At 37.1% G+C, this 23,491-nt stretch overlaps 1 protein-coding gene across 4 annotated transcripts in view; it reads left to right on the forward strand.

Moving 5' to 3' along the window:
- Positions 1-23,491, forward strand: part of TRIQK (triple QxxK/R motif containing) — a 105,081-nt gene that overhangs the window by 19,251 nt on the left and 62,339 nt on the right. For 2 of the 4 annotated variants that reach the window (XM_043879814.1, XM_043879815.1), the window contains exon 2: positions 4,028-4,182. The exons of the other annotated variants lie outside the window; for them this stretch is intronic. The gene's annotated coding sequence lies outside the window, so the exon portion shown is untranslated. The remainder of the gene's footprint in view (positions 1-4,027; positions 4,183-23,491) is intronic. 4 annotated transcript variants of the gene reach the window in all.

Consider the following 23,491-nt stretch of genomic DNA (forward strand, 5'->3'; position numbering starts at 1 on the left):
AGTCTTCTTAAATTTATTAAGGTGTGTTTTGTGGCCTAGCATGTGATCTATCATGGAGAATGTCCCATGTGCACTTGAAAAAATTATGTATTGTGATATTTTGAGATGGAATATTTCATATGTATCTACTAATTCCATCTGCTCTAATATGCCATTTAAGGCCAGTGTTTGCTCATTAATTTTCTGTCTAGATGATTTGTCCATTGATGTAAATGTGGTGGTAAAATCCTTTACTACTATTGTATTACTGTGTTTCTCCTTTTATATTGGCTAATATTTGCTTCATTTAGGTACTCCCATACTGTATGCATTTATATTTACAGTTATTATATCCTCTTGTTGGATTGATCCCATTATCATTATGTCATGACACTCTTCATCTGTTGTTATAGTTTTTGTTCTAAAAATATTTCATCTGTCCATGCTATGCCAGCCTTTTTTGTTTCAATTTTCATGAGCACTTTTCTTCATTTCCTTACATTGAGTCTGTGTGTGTCTTTAGATATGTAATGAATCTTTTGTAAAAAGCACATATGTGGGTCTTAATTCTTTAATCCATTCAGTGACTGAATGCCTTTTCATTGGAACATTAAGTTCATTTAAGCTTAAAGTAATTATTTGATAGGTATATACTTATTGTCACTTGATTAGTTGCTTTTGGGTTTTTTCTGTAGCTCTTTTTTCTTTTGTTCTTTTCCTTCCACTTTGATTTGATGACTATTTTGGTGTTGTTTAGATTCTCTTTTTTTGCAGTTTTGTGTGTGTATTTTAGGTTTTTGATTTGTGGTTACTGTGTGGTTCATATATAACAACCTATGTATGTATGTATACACATATGTATATGTGTGTGTGTGTGATTATTTTAAGTTTATGATCTATTTAGTTTGAAGGCATTCTGACCACCTTATATTTCTATTCCCCCACTGCTACATTTGATGTTTATATTTTTGTGTTCCTTAACTATTTATTGTGGCTATAGATGATTTTACTACTTTTGTCTTTTAATATTCCTACTAGTTTTATAAGTAGGTGATTTATTACCTTTGCTGTATGTTTACCTTTATCAGTGAGATTTTTTTTTTTGCATTTCATAATTTTCATATTTCTAATGTGGCCTTTTCTTCTTAGAGGAGTCCCTTTAATATATCTTTTAGACTGAGTTTGATGGTGTTGAATTCAGCTTTTGCTTGTCTGTAAAACTTTTGGTTTTGCTAAGAAATCTGAATAAAAGCCGTGTCAGGGAAAGTATTTTTGGTTGTAGGTTTTTCCCTTTCATCATTATATATATTATGCCACTACTTTCTTATCTGCAGAGTTTCTGCTAAAAATCAGCTGATATGGGAGTTTCCTCAAACTTAACTTGCTGCTTTTAATAGCCTTAGCAAAGCTCCTTTGTATAACTTGTTGCTTTTAACTAACTGCTTTTAATATCCTCTTGTTATCTTTAATTTTTGCCATTTTATTTATAAAGTGTTTTGGAATGAACCTTTTTGTGTTCATCTTGTTTTGGAATCTCTGTGCTTCCTGGACTTGGATGTCTGCTTCCTTCCCCTGGTTAGAGACATTTTCAGCTATTATTTCTGTTCCTTCCTGTCTTTCTTCTGAGACTCCTATAATGTGGATGTTAGTTTCCTTGATATTGTCCAAGAGAACTGTTAAACTATCCTAATTTTTTTTAAATTCTTTTTTTTTCTTTTCCATTCAGCTTGGTTAATTTCCACTGGTCTATCTTCCAGATGGCTTATCTGTTCCTCTGTATCTAATTTACTATTGATTTCTGCTAGTAAATTTTTTATTGCAGTTATTGTAATTTTTTCTCCATTTGGGTCTTCTTTATATTTTCTAGTTCTTTGTTGAAATTCACACTGTATTCATCCAATCTCCTGAATTTGGTGAGCATCTTTATGATTATTACCTTGAACTCTTTATTGGGTAGATTGCTTATGTCACCTTTGTTTGGGTCTTTTTCTGCGATATGACCTGTTCCTTCATTTAAGACATATTTCTCTGTCACCTCACTTTGCCCAGTTCTCTGTGTTTATTTGTCTTTATTAGGTCGGTCAGTTACATTTCTTATTCTTGGAGTGGCCTTGTGTAATAGACCTCTTGGGTGGCCCAGTGGCGTCCTTGACTCTGGTCACCAGAACCACATGTTCTGAGAGCGTCCCCTACGTGGACTGCATGTGCTGTCTGTTGTGGCAGGGCCAACTGCCATGTTTGTGCTGGTAGGCGAGGCTGGCCCCAGCCTGGCTGACTGTGAAGTCATGTGTTGTATGTTAGCTGTAGACCTAGGGGTAGAATGAGCTTCCCGTGCAGTTGGTTGTATAGCCTGAGGAAACAGGACTGCTTCCCACCTGTTGTTGGGTGGGGCTGGGTCCTAACATGACTGTCTGCATGGTCCAGGGGGATACTCGGTTGGTACTTATTGCTAGACAGAGGAGCCAAGTCTTTGGGTGGGGAGCCTGGTGGTCTGCCATCTACGGGGTCGCACAGAGTCGGACATGACTGAAGCGACTTAGCAGCAGCAGCAGCAGCTACACATTCCAGGGAGGTATGGGCCTGTTGCTGTCCCACTAATGGCTTGAGGCAAGAATCCAAAATGAGAATTGACAATGCTGACGTTATTGCCATAGAATGAGCTCCCAGAAACGCTTGTTGCCAGATTCTCTGTCCCTTTGGGGAGCCCCAGTTGCTTCCTGCCTCTCTGGGAGGCTCTCTGAGGTCAGCAAGTGGATCTGACCAGGCTCCTCTCAGACTGTTGCCTCTGTGCTGGGAGGCAAAGCTTGTGAGGTTTTGGGCATGCCCTTTGAGAGCAGAGAGTCTATTTCCTGTAGCTCTCTGGTTTTCCCAAACACAAGACTTCCTGGTTTTCAAAGCCAATTGTTCTGAGGGTTTGTCTTCCTGGTGCAGGACCCCCAGGCTAGGGAGCTTAGTGTGGGGCTCAGACCGCTTAGTCCTTGGGGAGGAACTCTAAAGATTTTGATATTATTTTCATTTGTGGTTTGACAACTTGAGGAAGTGGATTCTGACTATATGGCATCTCTCCCTCTCATATTCATCTCCTTGTTTTCCCTTCTTTATGTGTTTAGTTGTAGAAGATTCTATATGCTAGTCTTAATGTTGTTTTCATGGAGAATTGTTCTGTAAGTAGGTGTAATTTTAGTGTATCTGTTTGGGAGGAGGTGTGCTCATGGTCTTCCTACTCCATCATCTTGGCCACCTCTGCAAGATATTTTTAATTATGTGACTATAATTAGTAAAAATTGTATTCTCAAATACTTATAGTTACATTTTGAGCTGCTTATTATTATTATATAGCAGTTTGGAACCACTTAAATTTGACATTCTTATTTATGTGAGAACAATTGGAACATAAAGCTAGATAGAAGTTCAGTTCCTGGAACATAGTAAATATTTAGTAAATATTTTTTTGAACAAAATGAATAAACCATACATTTTTTATTTTCTTCTTACTTTTTAATGAAAATTTGGCTTAGAAAGTAACATGTACGTAACAAATTATGGTTGAATAAATATAATTATATTTATAGATCAACTTTACAAATTGCACTAATGGAAAATAAAATTCAAATCAGTCTCTATATTCATATTTAAGTCTAAAATATAGTGGAAACATCTCTTACTGCTTTACAGACAATCACTATACAATGAATCATTCTTCAAGTGTGATCTGCAGAAGTAATGTTACTGTTGATTACTAGTGAAAGAGGGTGTTTACTTAAATAAGTTTGGGACACCTCGGTTCAAATAAATTTCAATAGGCTTTTCTATTACAGGACTTCTCAGAGCCTTTTAATGAAATTGTATCTTGTGTAAAGGGGGAATAGAATGCAGTGTTTTTCAAGTATATATTGGCATAGAAACTTAATTTGAATGAACATATAATAGAGTTAGCAAACCATGAACCACAACATGGAAAATGCTACTACAGTGATTTTATTTTGCATACACTAAGGACCTGGAGATCATCCATTTAATATTTCCATATACTCTATTTGAATTCCAGTAAGAAAAAGCTATCAGAATATTATTATTGGTGGAATTGAATTTGCCAGGAATGCGAGCACAGCTTCCTCAGTAGAGATCTTGCCTTTGGAAACGTCTCACCTCTTGGCAGCTCTCCAGAGTTCAGACTTGGCAGCCTCAAGGACAAAGCTCAAGGTGTGTTTATTTGATTTAACATTTGGCAAAAGGTGTTTTGACTTGTGGTTTGTTTTCTTTCACTTTGTTTTTCTTGTTTTTGTTTGCTTTTGGCAATGAACTTGAGTTTGGAATTTGTTCTTTCTTATGGGAGGCAGGATTATGATGGGGAAATGTTTTTACTTGAATTTATTTTGTGATTTTGGACAAATCCAAAAAAACAGAGTGAGATCTATAAAACTATAAACCTTTATCTGATTAATTTGTTAAATCATTTAATATTATTAATTGCCTATAAGAATTTGTTGCCACATTAAAATATTTGATCTCTCTTGATATTTGGTACACTATGATATTTTGGTCCATGACTGTAATTTGATAATTATACATTGGTTAAAATCAGTGTACCTGCATAATAAGTGATTAAGTTCATAGAACAAATTAAGATAATAAAATATCTATTATTCAACATTATTTTAAATCTTTCTTGATTAATTGATACGTTGATGTCTCAAATTTTATGGAGAGAAGAAATTTGTCATAAAATGGAAGAAAATGGGCCCCCATTATATATGTGACCTTATCTTCTACTTTCTTCTTCCACCCCTCATTCCAATCAGAACTCTTTAGTAGTTCCCCATATATTTGTGGGGTAAACTCCAGGGCACAAAGGAAGTAGGACACTTTTTATACTTGCAGGAGACGGGACACTTCTTACACTCAGATCAAAGTACTGACATGATCAGTGTTTGTATCTGAATACACGTATGCGGATTTTTGTCTGTTTGGTGTATGTGTAAATGTGTGTTTTGGTGTGTGTGAGAGAGTGAGAGTGAACTTGCACAGTCAGTTGACCTTACCTAAAGATCTATATTTTTGTGATTTGGGAAACAAATCCATGTGCCCAGACTGAGATGAAGATGTGTTTCAGGAGAAACACAACCTAGAGTTGCTACTGAATCAAACAGGAGATGAGATCAATTTGGGACTGAGAGGTTGCTGGGCAGTGTTCTGTACTTGTGCAAAATCAGGTTACACATTTTACTGTAAAAATTGCTTTGAGAAGTTCAATTGCTTTTTTTCTTTAAATTGCTCAGAGTTCAGTGAATTTTGTGTATTTTCATTAAAAGGGCCCATGATATGTAATCTCTTCCCTGCTCCCAAATTTTGGTTAAAATAATAAAGACCCAACAGTAGGGGAAAAATTTCTAAAATTAGTGAGGTAGTTATCAAGTGCTTTTATAAAATCATTTTTATGATGGACCTTGAAATAAATAGTATGTTATAGTGAAGTTAATTTTCAAAAATAACATAGAGAAGTGATTTGAATATTATTATATTTTTCTTAAAGGTTTTTTTTGGAAAACATTGGAATGGACTGTAATTTAAAGGATATCCTAAAATTGTATTTCTTACTCAGCATTATATGTTAGAGCTAGGGTCATTTTTAACATTTGGAATGCTAAATTTGGTACTGCATATTCAAGTTTTGATCATTGATGGAACCAGTTTTATCTAATGTCTGATTACCACTGCTCTAGTTAAAAGAACCATACTGACCTACCTAATGCAAGTGTGAATATAAGAGAAATTGTGACATATAGACTTAGAAATAGCATCAAGGGTTTACAACTCCTGAACTCCTGAGGAAGGAATAAGAGAGAATTAGTGCAAGTGTTGAACTGAGAGGATTCTTTTCTTAGACTGGAGAATAATTTGAGATTTCTGACAAAGATTAAATTGTTAGTTTAAAAAATGGGACCAGTGTTCAAGATTTTTGTTGTTGTTCAGAAGCCTTCCATTTTAGAAAGTATTTTAGAATGCTCCTTATGTACATAAACTGCAAGCATATAAGTGATAATCTATTCATCCAAAGTTTTCAACACATTAAGAAGAAGACCATATATGTAATTTGCTGTTTTGAGTTATCCAAAGATACTTTTGCTGAAGCCAATTAGCTGATGATAGAAGATGGTTAGGAGACCACATGATAGCAGAAAGGGTACTATTTATATGTAATTGAGTTACACATAGATATTATGAGACCATCCTTTTCTTTTTTTTTCTTTATATGTCTGAGTGACTTTTTACATGAATGTAAGGTCTTCAAGTTCAGATTAGTTTTTTCTCTTAAAAGGCTTATTTGGAGTGTATGGTGACTCCACGGTGAGTAAGTGATTAAGTCAGTGTGATGGAACGATGCTGACAACATTTATCCAGCACGTACTGTGTGGGGAGCACCATGTTCAGTACTTTAAATGAACTAGCAGTTTAATTTAACACTTACAGCGGCCACATGAGATAGGAATTCTTACTGTACTGATTTGAAAAATGGTAAACGAGCTTAGCTTAGTAAACAACTAAAAAGTGACAGAACCAGAAAGGAAATAAGTGAAAGCAAGGAAGAGTTAACCCATACTTTATCAGACTTATCTCCTTATAAAAGAGAACTTAGAGTAATATTTTAAAATTCAAAGCTTTTAAATCAAGTTTATAATAATTAAGCATAAAATGTGGATGTTTTAAGTTAACGTAATAGTTCTGGAAAATATCTGTTCAAGAATGTACTGAGTATCCAGTGTTCTAATTTATTTGAGATTTTTTTAGTATACAATCAATTGTACAAACATTCTACTGAAGGGAAATCAGAAAATAAAAAATGGACTAATATGAAAAGAGCTTTTTAACCTTTTAAAAGTAACAATTGATAGGTCTAAGGTAAAATAACTTTCCTGTTGCAACACTGCAACACAATCATCTAATTGTTCATATTTTGTCATGCTTGCGTCAAATCATGAAGAGATGAAATATTGATTGCTATAATATGGTTATTTATTTTAAATATTATTGACCATGACTTTGAAGAAATCTCTTCTCTCCTCACTTCTTATATACTGAAGATGCAGCATTCCAAGAAAGCAATTAAATGTCATTTGTAAAAGAACTTTATTTTCTATAATTACAGACCTAGGTGGTCTGTGGCTTAAACAGAATGACAGTGAGAAGTCTTAGGACATGTTTTTCCTATGAAGGACACATTTAAGTGCATTTTAGCATCAAAATAGCTATAAATGCTCATGATTAAAGATTCAATCTTCTTTTTGTTTGCAGTATATAGGGGCGTGTTTATGTGTGTATAGAAAAAAAGAGGAAGGGAAGAATAAATGTGAAAATGAGAATGAATTATTCCCAGGCTCCCTAGATGTGTTGTTTTTAGTAGCTTTTCAGAATCCTACCGCTGTAATTCAGGGAATTGACTAAACACTGACATTATCATTAAAATACAAGATACCATTTTTTTTCTGTTCTCTTTTTCCTCTATTTTCTCTCAAGTGGTCTCATATTACTGTAGTGGATATTCTTTTATGTAGATGTCTCTACTATACCACTCTGAATGTCCCTGCTTGGTAGATCATCTTGCATCTATTCTTTCTTGTGAATGCTTTAAGGAGTTAAAAAATGGATATGGTTTATGAACTTCATTATTGAAGATATAATAATGTGGTACAGTGAAAAATTGAAGTGTTCAATCACAAGGTCATTAACAAAGAATGAAAAATAATTAAGGGCAAAAGATGAAGGGAGATTTTAAGGTAAATTTGAAATTCAAGCATGAAAACACCACTGTGTTGAGAGAGGCATAGGAGAGATTTTTGCAGAGGATAGAACCTGTATTGAAAGTCTGGTTCTGTAGTAACTAGACTTTTGTACTGAAAGAGATAACATGTAAGTCTTTGGAACAGGCTATAAAAAAATTTTGGAAAAGGGTAGCAAAAGTGACTAATGTATTATAGTTAAAAAATAAACGGCAAGGGAATATGATTCATCAAAGAGAAATTTGGGCCAGAGATTGTGATTATGGTCAATAATGTGAAAAAGTTGAACAATTATTTTTTACTTTGGGCTTCCCTGGTAGCTGCTCAGCTGGTAAAGAATCTGCCTGCAGTGCAGGAGACTCTGGTTCAATTCCTGGGTTGAACAGTTGAAAGATTATATTTTTTCTTTATTAATGGCTTCATGTAGTTTATTAGTGCACTCAGTTGTTTACTTTCATAAAATCCCATTTTCTAAAATGAACCGAAAAGGGCAAGTTTAAAGACAGGGGCCCAGAAGAGTTCACAGCCTTTTTATGACATTTATTTCTAAATGCCTAATTTGAAAGAGAATGTCCTGGTTTACGATTTTCATTTTTTTTTTTTTTTAACTTTTAGAAAGAGGCAGATGGTATGAAAACTGGACTCCCTTATTTAAAGGGAATGTTGATATTTATAACCAAGCTTATCTCCAGCAAGATTTGTTTTTTGCAGCTGTTCCAGGTTGAAAAAAAATATATTAAAGTCCTGGCTTGTTTTTCTTTCCATATTTGGGGTGGGGGGGGAATCTTCAGAATGTGAAAAAGTGATGTTTGATTTTAAACATGAATGCAATGTAAACTGTGATTTTTTTGCTTCTATATGTGAATTTTCTGTTTGTATGCTGTGATGATATTACTCTTTTTGTTTCACTGATCTATTTCCTAGATATATCACACTTGGGAAATAATTTACTCATCATTTTCCTATCATCAAAGTATTCTAGGAAATGTAGTAGATTTTCACTGAGTTAGCCTTTATTATTAAACTATTTTCTGACTTTTCATTTTGATATTAGTCATTTTCTTTCTTCCCAGAGTGAGTATATTTTTCACTGGGAAATAAATGTTTTCTGTCCCTTTTTTATAGTTATGTTATTTTTTATAAGTTGTGATATTCTTTCTTATTCTATTCTTTGCTTCTCTATTTTCAGTTGTAAATGCTGCTATTGCTCTGAACATATATATCTTAGCAATTTCCTTTTATAATTTCATTGTATTAATTGTATACAATTGATACAAAATTAATTGTATTTTATACTCTAAACTTAATACATGGAACTGTCTCTTTGGGAACATGATAACGCTGGAATGAATATCTAAGTTCAGTTCAGTCACTTAGTCGTGTCTGACTCTTTGTGACCTCATGGACTGCAGCACTCCAGGCTTCCCTGTCCATCACCAAATCCTGGAGCTTACACAAACTCATGTCCATCGAGTCGGTGATGCCATCCAACCATCTCATCCTCTGTCAGCCCCTTCTCCTCCTGCCTTCAATCTTTCCCAGCATCAGGGTCTTTTCAAATGAGTCAGTTCTTCACATCAGGTGGCCAAAGAATTGGAGTTTCAGCTTCAGCATCAGTCCTTCCAATGAATATTCAGGACTGATTTCCTTTAGGATAGACTGGTTGGATCTCCTTGCAGTCCATGGGACTCTCAAGACTCTTCTCCAACACCACAGGTCAAAAGCATCAATTCTTTGGTGCTCAGCTTTCTTTTTGTTTTTGTTTTTCCATTTATTTTTATTAGTTGGAGGCTAATTGCTTTACAATATTGTAGTGGTTTTTGCCATACATTGACATGAATCAGGCATGGATTTACATGTGTTCCCCATCCTGAACCCCCCTCCCACCTCCCTCCCCATCCCATCCCTCTGGGTCATCCCAGTGCACCAGCCCATGCTCAGCTTTCTTTATAGTCCAACTCTCACATCCATACATGACTACTGGAAAAACCATAGGTTTGACTAGATGAACCTTTGTTGGCAAAGTAATGTCTCTGCTTTTTAATATGCTGTCTAGGTGAATATCTAAGCTTATACACAAACATAATCTTTGTTAATATGTATTATGATTATGTACCTACATATACAGTTTTCCATAATAAAGGATATTTTATCATTAGATATATTAATTTATTGTGAATAAATGTGATTATTGATATAAGTGAAAATAAATTACATAACTTGCTTGTCAAACTGGAGCAAGCCCCACTGTTTACATACAGATAACTTCCTGAGTATAAAATATTATGTAAATTATGATTATGTCAGGTATATATTTTTCCTTTTCAATAATTAAAACTAAAACATTTATTTAAAAGTTTTTGTCTGTCAACACTTACACTTAATCCATTTGATTTAGTATTATGAAGACCAGCATATTGCTTAAATTTATAAAAGCCCAACCATTACTAGTGGACTTCTCTGAAAGCTTAGTTGGTTAAGAATCCACATGTAATGCAGGAGACCCCGGTTCGATTGTTGGATCAGGAAGATCCTCTGGAGAAGAAATAGGCTACCCACTCCAGTATTCTTGGGCTTCTCTTGTGGCTCAGCTGGAAGGAATCTGTCTGCAATGCGGGAGACCTGGGTTCAATCCCTGGGTTGGGAAGATCCCCTGGAGAAGGGAAAGGCTACCCACTCCATATTCTGGCCTGGAGAATTCCATGGACAGTCCATAGCGTCACAAAGATTTGGACACAACTGAGCGAGTTTCACTTTCAACCATTACTAATAGCAAGCAGTTTATTTCCAGGGAGTCTCTGGCTGTTTTCTGAATAAACCCCTTAAATATCAGTCTTTGATTCATTAAGTAATCACTTTCTGTCTTTAATCGCGTAGAACGTGTGTCAGTTCAGGTTATCCCACACCTCCTTTTGTTCTTCCTTTATTCTTTCTTTTTTACTCTGGATCGGTTCCTTTCCTTTTCTTTCACTGGAGTGTAGTTGCTTTACAGTGCTGTCCTAGTGCCTCTGCACAAGGAATGCATCAGCTGTAACATATGTGTGCCCGCGGCCACGTGGACCTCCCTCCCAGCCCAGCCCCCATTCCACCCGTCTGGGTTGCCACAGTCACCCCGCTGAGATTCCCGTGCTACGATAACCAGAGTTAAATGTGCTAAGTGAAGAATATATGAACTATTTGTTGGCGTATCACCTCTACCTATCTTTTTGTAAGGATTCACTCTAGTTGTTCAGTCACTCAGTCATGTCCGACTCTTTGTGACCCTGACGGGTTGCAGCATGCCAAGCTTCCCTGTCCTTTACTATTTCTCTGAGTGTGCTCAAACTCATGTCCACTGAGTCAGTGATTCCATCCAACCATATCAGCTTCTGTTGCCCCCATCTCATTCTTCCCTTCATCGTTCCCAGCATCAAGGTCTTTTCCAGTGAGTTGGCTCTTTGCATCAGGTGGCCAAAGTATTAGAGCTTCAGCATCAGTCCTTCCAATGAATATTCAGTGTTGATTTCCTTTAGAATTGACTGATTTGATCTCCTTGCCGCCCAAGGGACTCTCAAGAGTCTTCTCCAGCACCACAGTTCAAAAGCATCAAATTTTTGGTGCTCGGCCTTCTTTATGGTCCAACTCTCATATTCATACATGACTACTGGGAAAACTATAGCTTTGACGCTATGGATCTTTGTCTGTAAAGTGATGTCTCTGCTTTTTTTTTTTCCTTTTTTTTTTTTTGCCACTTTGTTTTTTAATTGAAGGATAATGCTGTATGGAATTTTGTGGTTTTCTGTCAAACATCAACAAGAATCAGCCGTAGGTACACACCAGTGTTCCCTCCCTCTTAAACCTCCCTTCCAACTCCCTCCCCATCTCACCCTTCTAGATTGTCACAGAGCCCCTGTTTGAGTTCCCTGAGTCATACAGAAAATTCCATTGGCTATCTAATATTTTCCATATGGTATTGTCAGTTTAATATGCTGCCCAGGTTTGTCATAGCTTTTCTTCTTTGTAGCGAGCGTTTTTCAATTCCATTGATTCAGTCATCATCCATAGTGATTTTAGAGCCCATGAAAATAAAAGTCTGTTAGTATTTCCACCTTTTCTCCATCCGTTTGCCATGAAGTGATGGGACTGGATGCCAGGATCTTAGTTTTTTGAGTGTTGAGTTTTAAGCAAGGTTTTTCACTCTCCTTTTTCACCTTCATCAAGGAGCTTTAGTTCCTCTTTGCTTTCTGCCATTAAAATGGTATCATCCGCCTATCTGAGGTTGTTGATATTTCTCCTGGCAATCTTGATTCCAACTTGTGATTCATCCAGCCCAGCTTTTCACATGATGTACTCTGCATAGAAGTTAAATAAGCAGAATGACAATATACAGACTTGATGTATTCCTTTCCCAATTTTAAACCCATCTATCATTCCATTCACTCTAGTATGTTAGTTCATTTTATAAATGCCATTTTTCCTTGCATGAGTGTTTGCCTAGTGTGGGTTTAGTAAAAATTTAAATGGAATTCTCATAATAAACAAATTGACTTGAAACATTCAGTAAAACTTGCTAGTATTCTATTACTCTGTACTCTCACCATGTAATAAAGCAAGTGATTCTATAAGAGCTGTGAAACTGTGCAAACAAAAGTCTTGCACCTCACTACTCCTGATTTTGTTGTTATTGCTCATGTTCCCAATGGATACCATGTGAGTGAGCACTTAAAGAGCATTGACATGAGGTTGTCTATATTCATTTCTACTTCTTTTACCAGAAGATCCAAAGTGTATGTTTCTCAAATTCTTTGAAAATAATAAAAATAAGAAAGATGAAAGGATGTTTTTTCAATTAGTACTGTAGACATCTGAATAACATTTAGTTCAAATATCAATGGCTAAGACAGAAATAAAATACATTATTTTATTATATGTTATGGCTGAAGGAGATTTGTGCTTAGTCATATTAGGGGTAACAGTGCATAAAGGAAAGTGATATAAATATATATTTATAAACTATATTGAAATAATTGAATTTTTAATTTAAAAGCATTTACGTATTTCCTAGGCTTGCAGCCTTTCATTTTGAACATCAGCAATCATTATTCTATTAGTTCATGGGAAAAATAGCACACTGCTCACAATAATCACCCTCTTTTTTTTTTGAAATATTCTTCTAGAGGACCTGATTCTGAGATAAAATGTTAGCTTATGTGAAGGAGGATTTAATTAACACTGTTGAAAATTGGCCAGTGGGAAAGAGAGAAAACTTGCAAAGTAGTAATGCCAATTTATAAAGAATAAAAACTGATTATAAAATAGAAACCTTTAAAGGATGTGTTAGTAGAGTATAATGACAATTTAATTTCCTAATAAGAATGTAGCTTAGAGAGCATCTGACAAACTTGACACATTTCTTTCTTTGTCTTTAAAAATAATGAGTGAGAATTCCCTGGTCATGGTTAGGATTCAGTGCTTTCACTGTGGGAACCAGATCCAGTTCCTGGTTGGGGAATTAAGAACTTGCAAGCTGTGTGGTGCTGCCATAAAAACAAAACAAAACAAACAAAAAGAAAACAAAAACACACACACAAATAAATAATTACTAATGATAACCAACAGCTATGTTTAACTGATTCAATAAACTAGGTACTAGCTAATTCATTTCCAGATATGTATTAGTTTTCTATAAATGCATAATACATTACTGTAAACTTAGTGGCTTACAACAACAATCTCTTATTAGCTCACAATTTTGTGGGTCAGGAGTCCAACATGGTCTGAATAGGTTTTATGCTTGGGATCTTGCAAACCTGAAATCGAATGCCACCCAGGCCATTCAAGGCTCTGTGAAAGAATCCACTTCTAAGTTCTTATAGGTTGTGGGCAGAATTTAATTTCTTATGGTTGTAGGACTAAAGACCTCCTTTCCTTCTTGGTTGACTGATCTCCTCCATGTCACCCTTATTTCATGCTACATGGACCTTTCCATCAATGGAGAATTTCTCATACATAAAATTGCTTTGAATTTCTCTGACTTCTCTTACTTTGACCTCTAGACTATGATTTAAAATGCTCATATGATTAGGTCAGTACCACTTGGATGACATCCTTATTTTAAAGTCAACTGATGTAGAACATTAACTAAATGTGTGAAACCCTTTCGCTGTTAATGTAACATAATCTTAGGAGTTATATTTTGTCATATTTACAGATTCTACCCACACTCTAGGTGAGGAAGAAATTTGTGAAGAACTGCATATTGGAGGCAATCTTAGAATTCTACCAATCACATTTGATATAGTCATTGCTTATTAGTATAATGTATGGGTAATTTTTAATTTACTGGGTGCTCCAGGGTTGCCTCATTATTTTTGTAGTTAATACCAGCTCTTTCTTTCTCTACTTACATCCATTTTTGTATTTACATCTAACATCCTACTTTCTACATGTCTGTTGCTATTATTATAACTTTCTTCTTATCTGTGTTTAGAACAGATGAGACATAGGAACCCACACATTGAGATTCCTACTTTTAAAAAGCAGCTAATGAATTCCTATGGAGAGGTATTCTTGGTCTCTCTTGGTCATTCAAAACTGTTTTGAGAAAACACAGTTAATTGCAAAAAGCTATATTGTATTTAGGAATTGATAGGGCAGAAATAGAGTAATGAATTATATATTTTACCACAGGCTCCCCAGACAACAGATTCTGAGGTGCAGCTTAAACTTGGATGCAATACTAGGGAGACAAGAATGAGTGAAAAATAGAAGAAAAAAAAACTAGATAAGGAGGAAAAACAAATATAAGGTGGTTACTGAACTGGCCACAGTGTAAGAGAAAATATAGACTTTTATTTAGTCATGTGGGACATCTCCAGGCTGGCTGTAGAGAGCCAATTAGTTGGATTGAGGAAGAGAAAGAAATTTATCTACTAACATCTTCCTGTCACTTATTTTTTATTGGTCAAAGCTCTATTCTTGTACTTTTCAGATTGTGTTTGGGCTATGGGGCTTGGGATTTGGAAGTGGTAGGAGAAGCCAAGCTTCCTATCGATCTAGGTGTAGGTATTGCTGTAGCTGTGGAGGTGGTGTTGGAAATTGTACCTTCACCTTTACCGTCACCCACCCCCAGAGGAAGCCACGTCAGCCAGGACTATTAGATTAGTTGTGGGTAATAGCTGGTGCTATTCATTGGGCAAGTGACTAAGCCTCCAGAAGACAGTGAATATGGGAAAATACCTAAGTTGGGCCTAACATAGAATGTTGTGTGGTGATTGCATCTGGTCAACTTCTTTAAAGAAGTTGAGTCTTTAAAGTCTTTAAATAATTTAATCTTTAATTTAATCTTTGAATATTTAAGAGTCTTTAAATAATCTTTAAGGATTATTTGTAATATGTAAATATGCCTTTGATAGGATGCAGGTCACAGTTAGAACTCCTTAAATGTTTATGAAGTTTAATTTTTGCATAGAATATCCTCCTTTGTTCTCAGATGTGAAGTGAAGTGAAAGTCGTTCAGTCATGTGCAACTCTTTGTGACCCTATGGACTATACAGTCCATAGAATTTTCCAAGCCAGAATATTGAAGCCTTTCCCTTCTCCAGGGGATCTTCCCAACCCAGGGATCGAACCCAGGTCTCCCGTATTGCAGGCGGATTCTTTACCAGCTGGGGTTCTCAGATAGTCCTTTCGAAATTTAGATAGTGTTTTTTTTTTTTTTAAAGTTGGGGAAGTTAATCAAGCATAATTAAAATGATATATCATTCCTTTGGACATTCTTTGTTAGTTGAGTCCTAAAGTTTTGCTGAAAGGCGTTAATCTTGTGGGTGTGTTGCTTTTCAAATATGAGTATTCAACCAGGTCAATATTCTTTACCAATGTAGACAAAAGCCAATTGTCTATTTTCACATGATTACTGTAATAGCAGAATCTGAGATTAGTATTTACATGATCTTCTTAGACAAAGATTTTGTTATTATTTTTTGCTATTAGTAGGATCAGTGTAGGGTTGAATTCAGGTTCTCTGATAAGGCTCGTTGGACTTTCTAAAGTAAACAGGTTAAGAACAAACAGATGTATTTAATCTCTGATGTTTCTTCTGATTCTGTGATTCTGTTGTAATAAATAAACTGATATGCTAGCTAGTTATACTCAGCTCCTGCCTTTAATATATTTAAGGTAGGTTCCATGACTTTAACACTGCCATTCTTATTCACAAGTTGAGGTATATTCACATGTCTTTTCAACAGTGAGGCTGGGGAGCCCTCTGCTTTTTGAGGTTCCTGGGTGGTGAATCAGTCCCAGGATAGCCAGCAGCAACAGGGAGGCCAGGGACCCCACGCCTCCTGGGCATCCTCCAACATCATTCAGCTCCAGTCAAAAAATCCAGCAGGGCCTTTGCTCAGGCCCCCAGGTGGCACGTTGACCAACCCCCAGTAGCCAGTAAAGGTTTGCTTGTTGTTGTTCAGTTGCTCATTCGTGTCCAACGCTCTGCAACCCTATGTGTGGACTGCAGCGCGCCAGGCTTCCTGGTCTTTCACCATCTCCCGAACTCTGCTCAAACTCATGTCCATTGAGTCGGTGATGCCATCCAACCATCTCATCCTCTGTCGACCTCATCTTCTGCCTTCAATCATTCCCAGCATCAAGGTCTTTTCAAATGAGTCAGCTCTTCACATCAGATGGCCAAAGTGTTGGAGCTTCAGCTTCAGCATCAGTCCTCCCAATGAATATTCAGGGTTGATTTCCTTTCTATTGACTTGTTTGATATTCTTGCAGTCCAGGGGATTCTCAAGAGTCTTCTCCAACACCACAGTTCTAAAGCATCAATTCTTCGGTGCTCAGCCTTCTTTATGGTCCAACTCTCACATCCATACATGACTACTAGAAAAACTGTAGCTTTGATTATATAGACTTTTGTTGGCAAAGGTCTCTGCTTTTTGATATGCCATCTATGTTTGTTACAGCTTTTCTTCCAAGGAGTAAGCATCTTTCAATTTCATGACTCCAGTCACCACCCACATTTTAGAGCTCAAGAAAACAAAGTCTGTCACTGTTTCCATTGTTTCCTCATCTGTTTGCCATGAAATGATGGGGCCGGATGCCATGATCTTCGTTTTTGGAATGTTGAGTTTTAAGCCAGCTTGTTCACTTTCTTCATTCACCTTCATCAAGAGGCTCTTTAGTTCCTCTTCACTTTCTGCCATAAGGGTGGTGTCATGCATATCTGAGGTTATTGATATTTTTCCCAGCAATCTTGATTCCAGCTTGTGCTTCATTCATCCAGCCTGCAATTTCACGTGATGCACTCTACATGCAAGTTAAATAAGCAGGTTGACAATATATAGACTTGACATACTCCTTTCCCAATTTTGAACCAGTCCATTGTTCCACGTCCAGTTCTGACTGTTCCTTATTGACCTGCATACAGGTTTCTCAAGAGGCAGGTAAGGTGGTCTGGTGTTCCCATCTCTTTAAGAGTGTTCCATAGTTTGTTGTGATCCACACAGTCAAAGAATTTAGCATAGTCAATGAAGCAGAAGTAGATGTTTTTCTGGAATTTTCTTCCTTTTCTATGATCCAGCAGATGTTGGCAATTTAATATATTTCCTCTGCCATTTCTAAATCCAGCTGGTACATCTGGAAGTTCTTGGTTCATGTACTGTTGAAGTCTAGCTTGAAGGATTTTGAATATTACCTTGTTAGCATGTAAAATGCCTGCAATAATCTGATAGTTTGAACATTCTTTGGCATTGTCCTTCTCTGAGATTGGAATGAAAAAACACATTTTCCATTCCTATGGCCACTGCTGATTTTTCCAAATTTGTTGGCATATTGAGTGCAGCACTTTCACAGCATCATCTTTTAGGACTTGAAATAGCTCGGCTGGAATTCCATCACCTCTGCTAACTTTGTTTGGAGTGATGCTTCTTAAAGCCCACTTAACTTCTCACTCCAATATGTCTGGCTCTAGGTGGCTGATCACACCATTGTGGTTAACCGAATCATTAAGATGTTTTCTGTATAGTTCGTCTGTGTATTCCTGCCACCTCTTCTTAATATCTTCTGCTTCTGTTAGGTCCATAACATTTATGTCCTTTATCATGCCCATCTTTGCATGAATTGTTTCCTTGATATCTCTAATTTCCTTGAAGAGATCTCTGATCTTTCCCATTTTATTGTTTTCCTCTATTTCTTTGCAATGTTCACTTAGGAAGGCTTTCTTACCTCTCCTTGGTATTCTTGGAACTCTGCATTCAGATGTGTGTATCTTTCCTTTCCTAGACCAGTGAATGTTTACACACTCAAGAGGGTCAGCAGTGGGGCAGCCGGTATCTGGGCATGTCCTCCGGCTACCTGGAACAGCTGAAGGGCGTGTCCCTGCTAGTCCGGGCCTGAGAAGACACTGTCCACTGGAGAAGGGAATGGCAAACCACTGTCTTGCCTTGAGAGCCCTATGAAAAGTATGAAAAGGCAAAAAAAAAGATGACAGTAAAAGATGAGCATTCCAGATTGGTAGGTTTCCAGTATGCTACTGGAGAAGAGTGGAGAAATAGCTCCAGAAAGAATGAGGAGGCTAAGCCAAAGCAGAAATGACACCCAGTTGAGCATGTCTGGTGACGAAAGTAAAGTCCGATGCTGTAAAGAACAATATTGCATGGGAACCTGGAATGTTAAGTCCATGAATCAAGGTAAATTGGATGTGGTCAAATAGGAGATGGCAAGAGTGAACATTGACATTTTAGGAAGCAGTGAACTAAAATGGAGGGGAATGGGGAAAATTTAATTCAGATGACCATTATATCTACTACTGTCGGCAAGAATTCCTTAGAAGAAATGGAGTAGCCCTCTCATGGTCAAAACAAGAGTCCAAAATGCAGTTCTTGGGTGCAGTCTCAAAATCAACATAATGATCTTGGTTCAGTATCAAGGAAAACCATTCAACATCACAGTAATACAAGTCTATTCCCCAACCACCAATGCCAAGGAAGCTGAAGTTGAACAACTCTATGAAGAACTCTAGGTGAGTGACCACACCATCATGGTTATCTGAGTCATTAAAACCATTTTTTTATAGTTCTTCTGTGTATTCTTGTCACCTCTTATTTTCTTCTGCTTCTGTTATGTCCTTACTGTTTCTGTCCTTTATTGTGCCCATCCTTGCATGAAATATTCCCTTGATATCATCAGTTTTCTTGAGGAGATCTCTAGTCTTTCCCATTCTACTGTTTTCCTCTATTTCTTTGCATTGATCCCTTAGGTCAGGGTCAGGGATATAGGTCCTTGGGATATATAAATGCATCTTTGAAGGAATGGGGCACCCAAGGAGAGCACGTATGGAATGGTTGTACTATGCTGTGCTTGGTTGCTCAGTCGTGTCCGATTCTTTGCAGCCTCATGGACTGTAGCCCACCAGGCTCCTCTGTCCATGCAGATTCTCCAGGCAAGAATACTGGAGTGGGTTGCCATGCCCTCCTCCAGGGGATCTTCCCGGCCCAGGGATCAAACCCAGCTCTCCCGCATTGCAGGCAGATTCTTTACCGTCTGAGCCTCCACTGAAGCCCAGTTGTACTGTGGGTGGCACCAAAATTTAACAAGCAGACTGAGGAAAAAATGCTTATGATGGTTGTAAGCAAGAAATCAAGGTGATGGAGGTGGAAAATCAGGTGTGTACTGACTTAAAACTGATGCCTAGGAGTTGCAATACTAAGTACAGTTGGCCTTCCATATCCTTGGGTTCTGAGTCCACTGATTCAACCAACAATGGATCAAAATGGTTCAAAAAGAGAAAAAAACTCCAGAAAGTTCCAAAAAGCAAAACTTGACCTTGCCACACACTGGCAACTAGTTTCATAGCATTTGCATTGTATTAGGTATTATAAGGGCTTCCCTGGTGGCTCAGATGGTAAAGCGTCTGTCTACAATGAGGGAGACCTGGGTTCGATCCCTGGGTCGGGAAGATCCCCTGGAGAAGGAAATGGCCCCCCACTCCAGTATTCTTGCCTGGAAAATCCCATGGACTGAGGAGCCTGGTAGGCTATAGTCCATGGGGTCACAAAGAGTCGGACATGACTGAGCGACTTCACTTTCACTTTCAGGTATTATAAATAGTCTAGATGTGATTTAAAGTATATGACTGGATGTATATAGGTTATATTGGAGAAGGAAATGGCAACCCACTCCAGTATTCTTGCCTGGAGAATTCCATGGACAGAGGAGCCTGGTGGGCTGCAGTCCAGGGGGTCACAGAGTCAGACAAGACTGAGTGACTAACACTACTCCTATATAGGTTCTATGCAAGTATTGTATTATCTTATATAAGGGGCTTGAACGTGAAAGATCTTGGCATCCTTGGGGATTCTAGAATTAATCTCTTCATGGGTACTGAGGGACAGCTGTGCTCAGAAGTGCCACATATCACCAAGAGAGAGGTTTCATAACTAAGAACTGTTTGTCCTGTGGCACAACCTGATCTGGTGGTATTCTCATATCTGCGCTTAGGTTGTCTAAAATAGTCATCTGTTTCCTGAAATGTAAATATTCCAGAAGATGTGCCATTCTAACCTCACCCTACTACACCTGTTGAAAGACAAACCAGTTGAGCCACAGTGTGTTGTGAGTTGCTCTTGCGTGCTTCATGGTTGGGGTTGGAGTGATACCGATGGGCCCGGGTTTACAGTTGTTGACCTGGTGTCACAGGGCCTCATTGACATGAGACCTCAAAAGTGCCCTGATTTGGGATGGTAAATTGTGTAGTCACCCTACTTTAGGTTTCTGTTGACAGAATATTTCTTTCACATCTGAAGCTGGTTGATAAGCATGTCTCTTAACCAGTTCTTGGTAACTTTTATTCATTAACCGGATGCTTATTCCCTTCCTTTATAATCCTAAATCAGCTTTCTGATAATCCCTTTATTTCACCAAACTTTACGTGAAACAGAAGTTTTATAGGGTGATAATGTGCAAAATTTGAAAAGTTGGACAAGTAACATTGGAAACGTAGCATTTTCAAATCTCTTAGAGATTGACAAGGCACAAGTGGAGACTCAGTGAAGCTTTTCAGTAAAGCCAAACTTATTAGTATATTGTCCTAAAACATTTTGGTAATGTGATTCATGTTTACTTCAATGTAAAATACATGTAAGTTAAGAAAAAAGATTTTTAACTTTGAAATAAGCCAAACTTGGTTATAAATAGTGATTTTGATAGATTTAGAGTGAATCAGAACATTTCATCTATACAGATATATTATTTAGAAATTCCCAGTCAAATGTGTAACATTTGGGCTAAACATAGCAAGTGTACATTTTGCTCATAAACCTGTGTCTCAGGTAACTTATTGAAAGCTCTGAGAAGAATTTGCTAATATCACTTCACAGCCAAGAAAAGGGAGTTCATATTGAAGAATTATCATAAAAGAAACATATATCTGTTTACTTAGGAATTTCAGAGATAAGAATAGATGCCATCTGAGATGTTTGCATTTAGAGCTTATTGTTTTCCCTCATCATTTAGCCACCAGTTTTTGGTACCATCTGGATAGAATAAAGTTTTTTGTTGTTGGTATAATTGAAACAATCTTGGGTTTCATAAAATTGTCTTAAAATAACCTAGTTTAAAGGGATTATAAGTATTGAAAAATCAGCTTGTGACCTTTATAGCTAGAATCCTATTTTTAATTACTCGTTGTCTCATCAGGAAAAATGGTAGGAAGGTGTTTTGGTCAAAGATGCGAAACTGCCTTTTCTCTACTTCGAGTCACTGAAGCCAAAGATAGCCTTGGTATCTCTCATTCTGAGCTACTGTTAGTAGCTTGTAGCAGGCAGTGTACACACTGCCTAACTTACTGATTTATATTAGAATTGTGGACGTCTTTGCTCTTTTTTACATGGTTGAGTATGTTTCTCTTCTTATATCAGCGTATATATTACTTTGTATTAGTAAAAGCAGGGTCTGCAGTATTATTTGGTACCATATTATGGTAACCTACATAAACTTTTTAAAAGTACAGTTTATACTCAAAATAACCTTTATTTGAAGTGTTAGTCGCTCAGTCATGTCCAACTTTTTGCAACCCCTGGATTGTAGTCCAGGCCAGGCTCCTCTGTCAATGGGATTCTCCAGGCAAGAATACTGGAGGGAGTTGCCATTTCCTTCTCCAGGGGATCTTCCCAACCCAGGGATTGAACCCGGGACTCTTGCATTGCAAGCAGATTCTTTATCATCTGAGCCACCCAGAAAACCCCCTTTATTTGAAAGACAGTGTAATGTATGTCATTGATGATTGTTCTATTAACTATTAAAAGTTATATGATAGGCCAATCTAGCTTAATTAACACATCTCCTTTTGTAAATGTAGTACAGGAAATTAAAATACATTTCCCATTTTGCTGATTTTAAACCTTGTAAATCATAATGATCATTTCTCTGCCTAGGAACATGGTCCAGATAGATAGAAATCCCTCCCAGATTTGAAGTGCCTATTCCTTTGATATTTATGCAATTCAGAATTAAAAAAAATAATGTAACTAATCTCCCTACCCCTAAATGATGAGCGTTGTTGATGGTACATGCAAGGCAGCTTCTTTGTCTATTCTGGGCAGTATAAATTTAATGTGTTGTTTTCAAGTATGTCATGTGTCCAGATGCCACAACAATCTGTGCATTAGAAAGGCATTAAAATAAAAGTAAGTAAAGTATTTGTTGGTATTTTTTTTTATGAAGACCAGTGAATTTGTGGTGCATTATGTTTGGACTAACTAATTCTATTAGGGTTCAGGAAAAACAAGTATATTGTTTTCTTATAACCATTTGAAACATTTTATAATATGAATTTATAATAATATTCTGTACTCATCACCTACCCCATACCTACTTCTTCCACTATATTACCTATTTCTGTTGATGATGGTATCATATCTCTAGCCCAGTATTTTGCCAGGTATGGTCCACATACCAAATGAGTTTGAAAACTCTGACATGGAGTTGGTGCTTGTTTAAAATGCAGCTTCCTTGACCTCTCCCCAACATTACTGACCAGGTATCTCTGAAGAGTGCGACCTGAGACTTTGTATTTTAATTATGACTCTACTTTTAAAGCACAGTTGGCTTCCCCATTTCCTCTGCCTCATGCCCTCATCCAGGGTGTTCCCATAGTCTAAAAGTCGAATACCAAACTGTCACTTTCTACCCACTTGCTGCATTCCTCCCTTAGTGGGTTGCCTTTGAACATAATATGGCTTTTTTAAAGCTTATTAACTATGTTCAAACCTTCTATTCTTTCTAATATCACTAAAAAGTGTCTGATTTACTCACCACATTGCACAATACCCTTTTATAACTTCCTATTGAATTCAGAAAAGCCTGAGGTTTCAGCTTGTCTTGAAAAGCTTCCACAAGGCAGACTGCCTACTTGGCCTCTACTGAAGAGGCCAAAAGGTCTCATGGTCCCGGTGCAGGCTTCACATCTACTTCTAGCAGTGTTTCTCAAATGCTCGCACAGAGGAGAATTACCCAAGAGCTGGTTAAAAAGAACACTGGTGTCTTTCAAACATTAATGGCCTAAACAAACAAACAAAAAACCCCTGGAGATTCCTGGACCTTAGCCCTTGGGGTTCCTGGGGCCAAGGAATCTACATTTTTGCTGGTGATGGAACACATTTTGGGAAATACTGGCCTAGAGCCTCTAGTTGCTCCTGGTAAATTTGTGTGCCTAGTCAGACTCATGAGACCCGAGCCTTTTCTCTGCAACTGAG

Source organism: Cervus elaphus, chromosome 21 (assembly GCF_910594005.1).
Source record: "Cervus elaphus chromosome 21, mCerEla1.1, whole genome shotgun sequence".
NCBI lineage: Eukaryota > Metazoa > Chordata > Mammalia > Artiodactyla > Cervidae > Cervus > Cervus elaphus.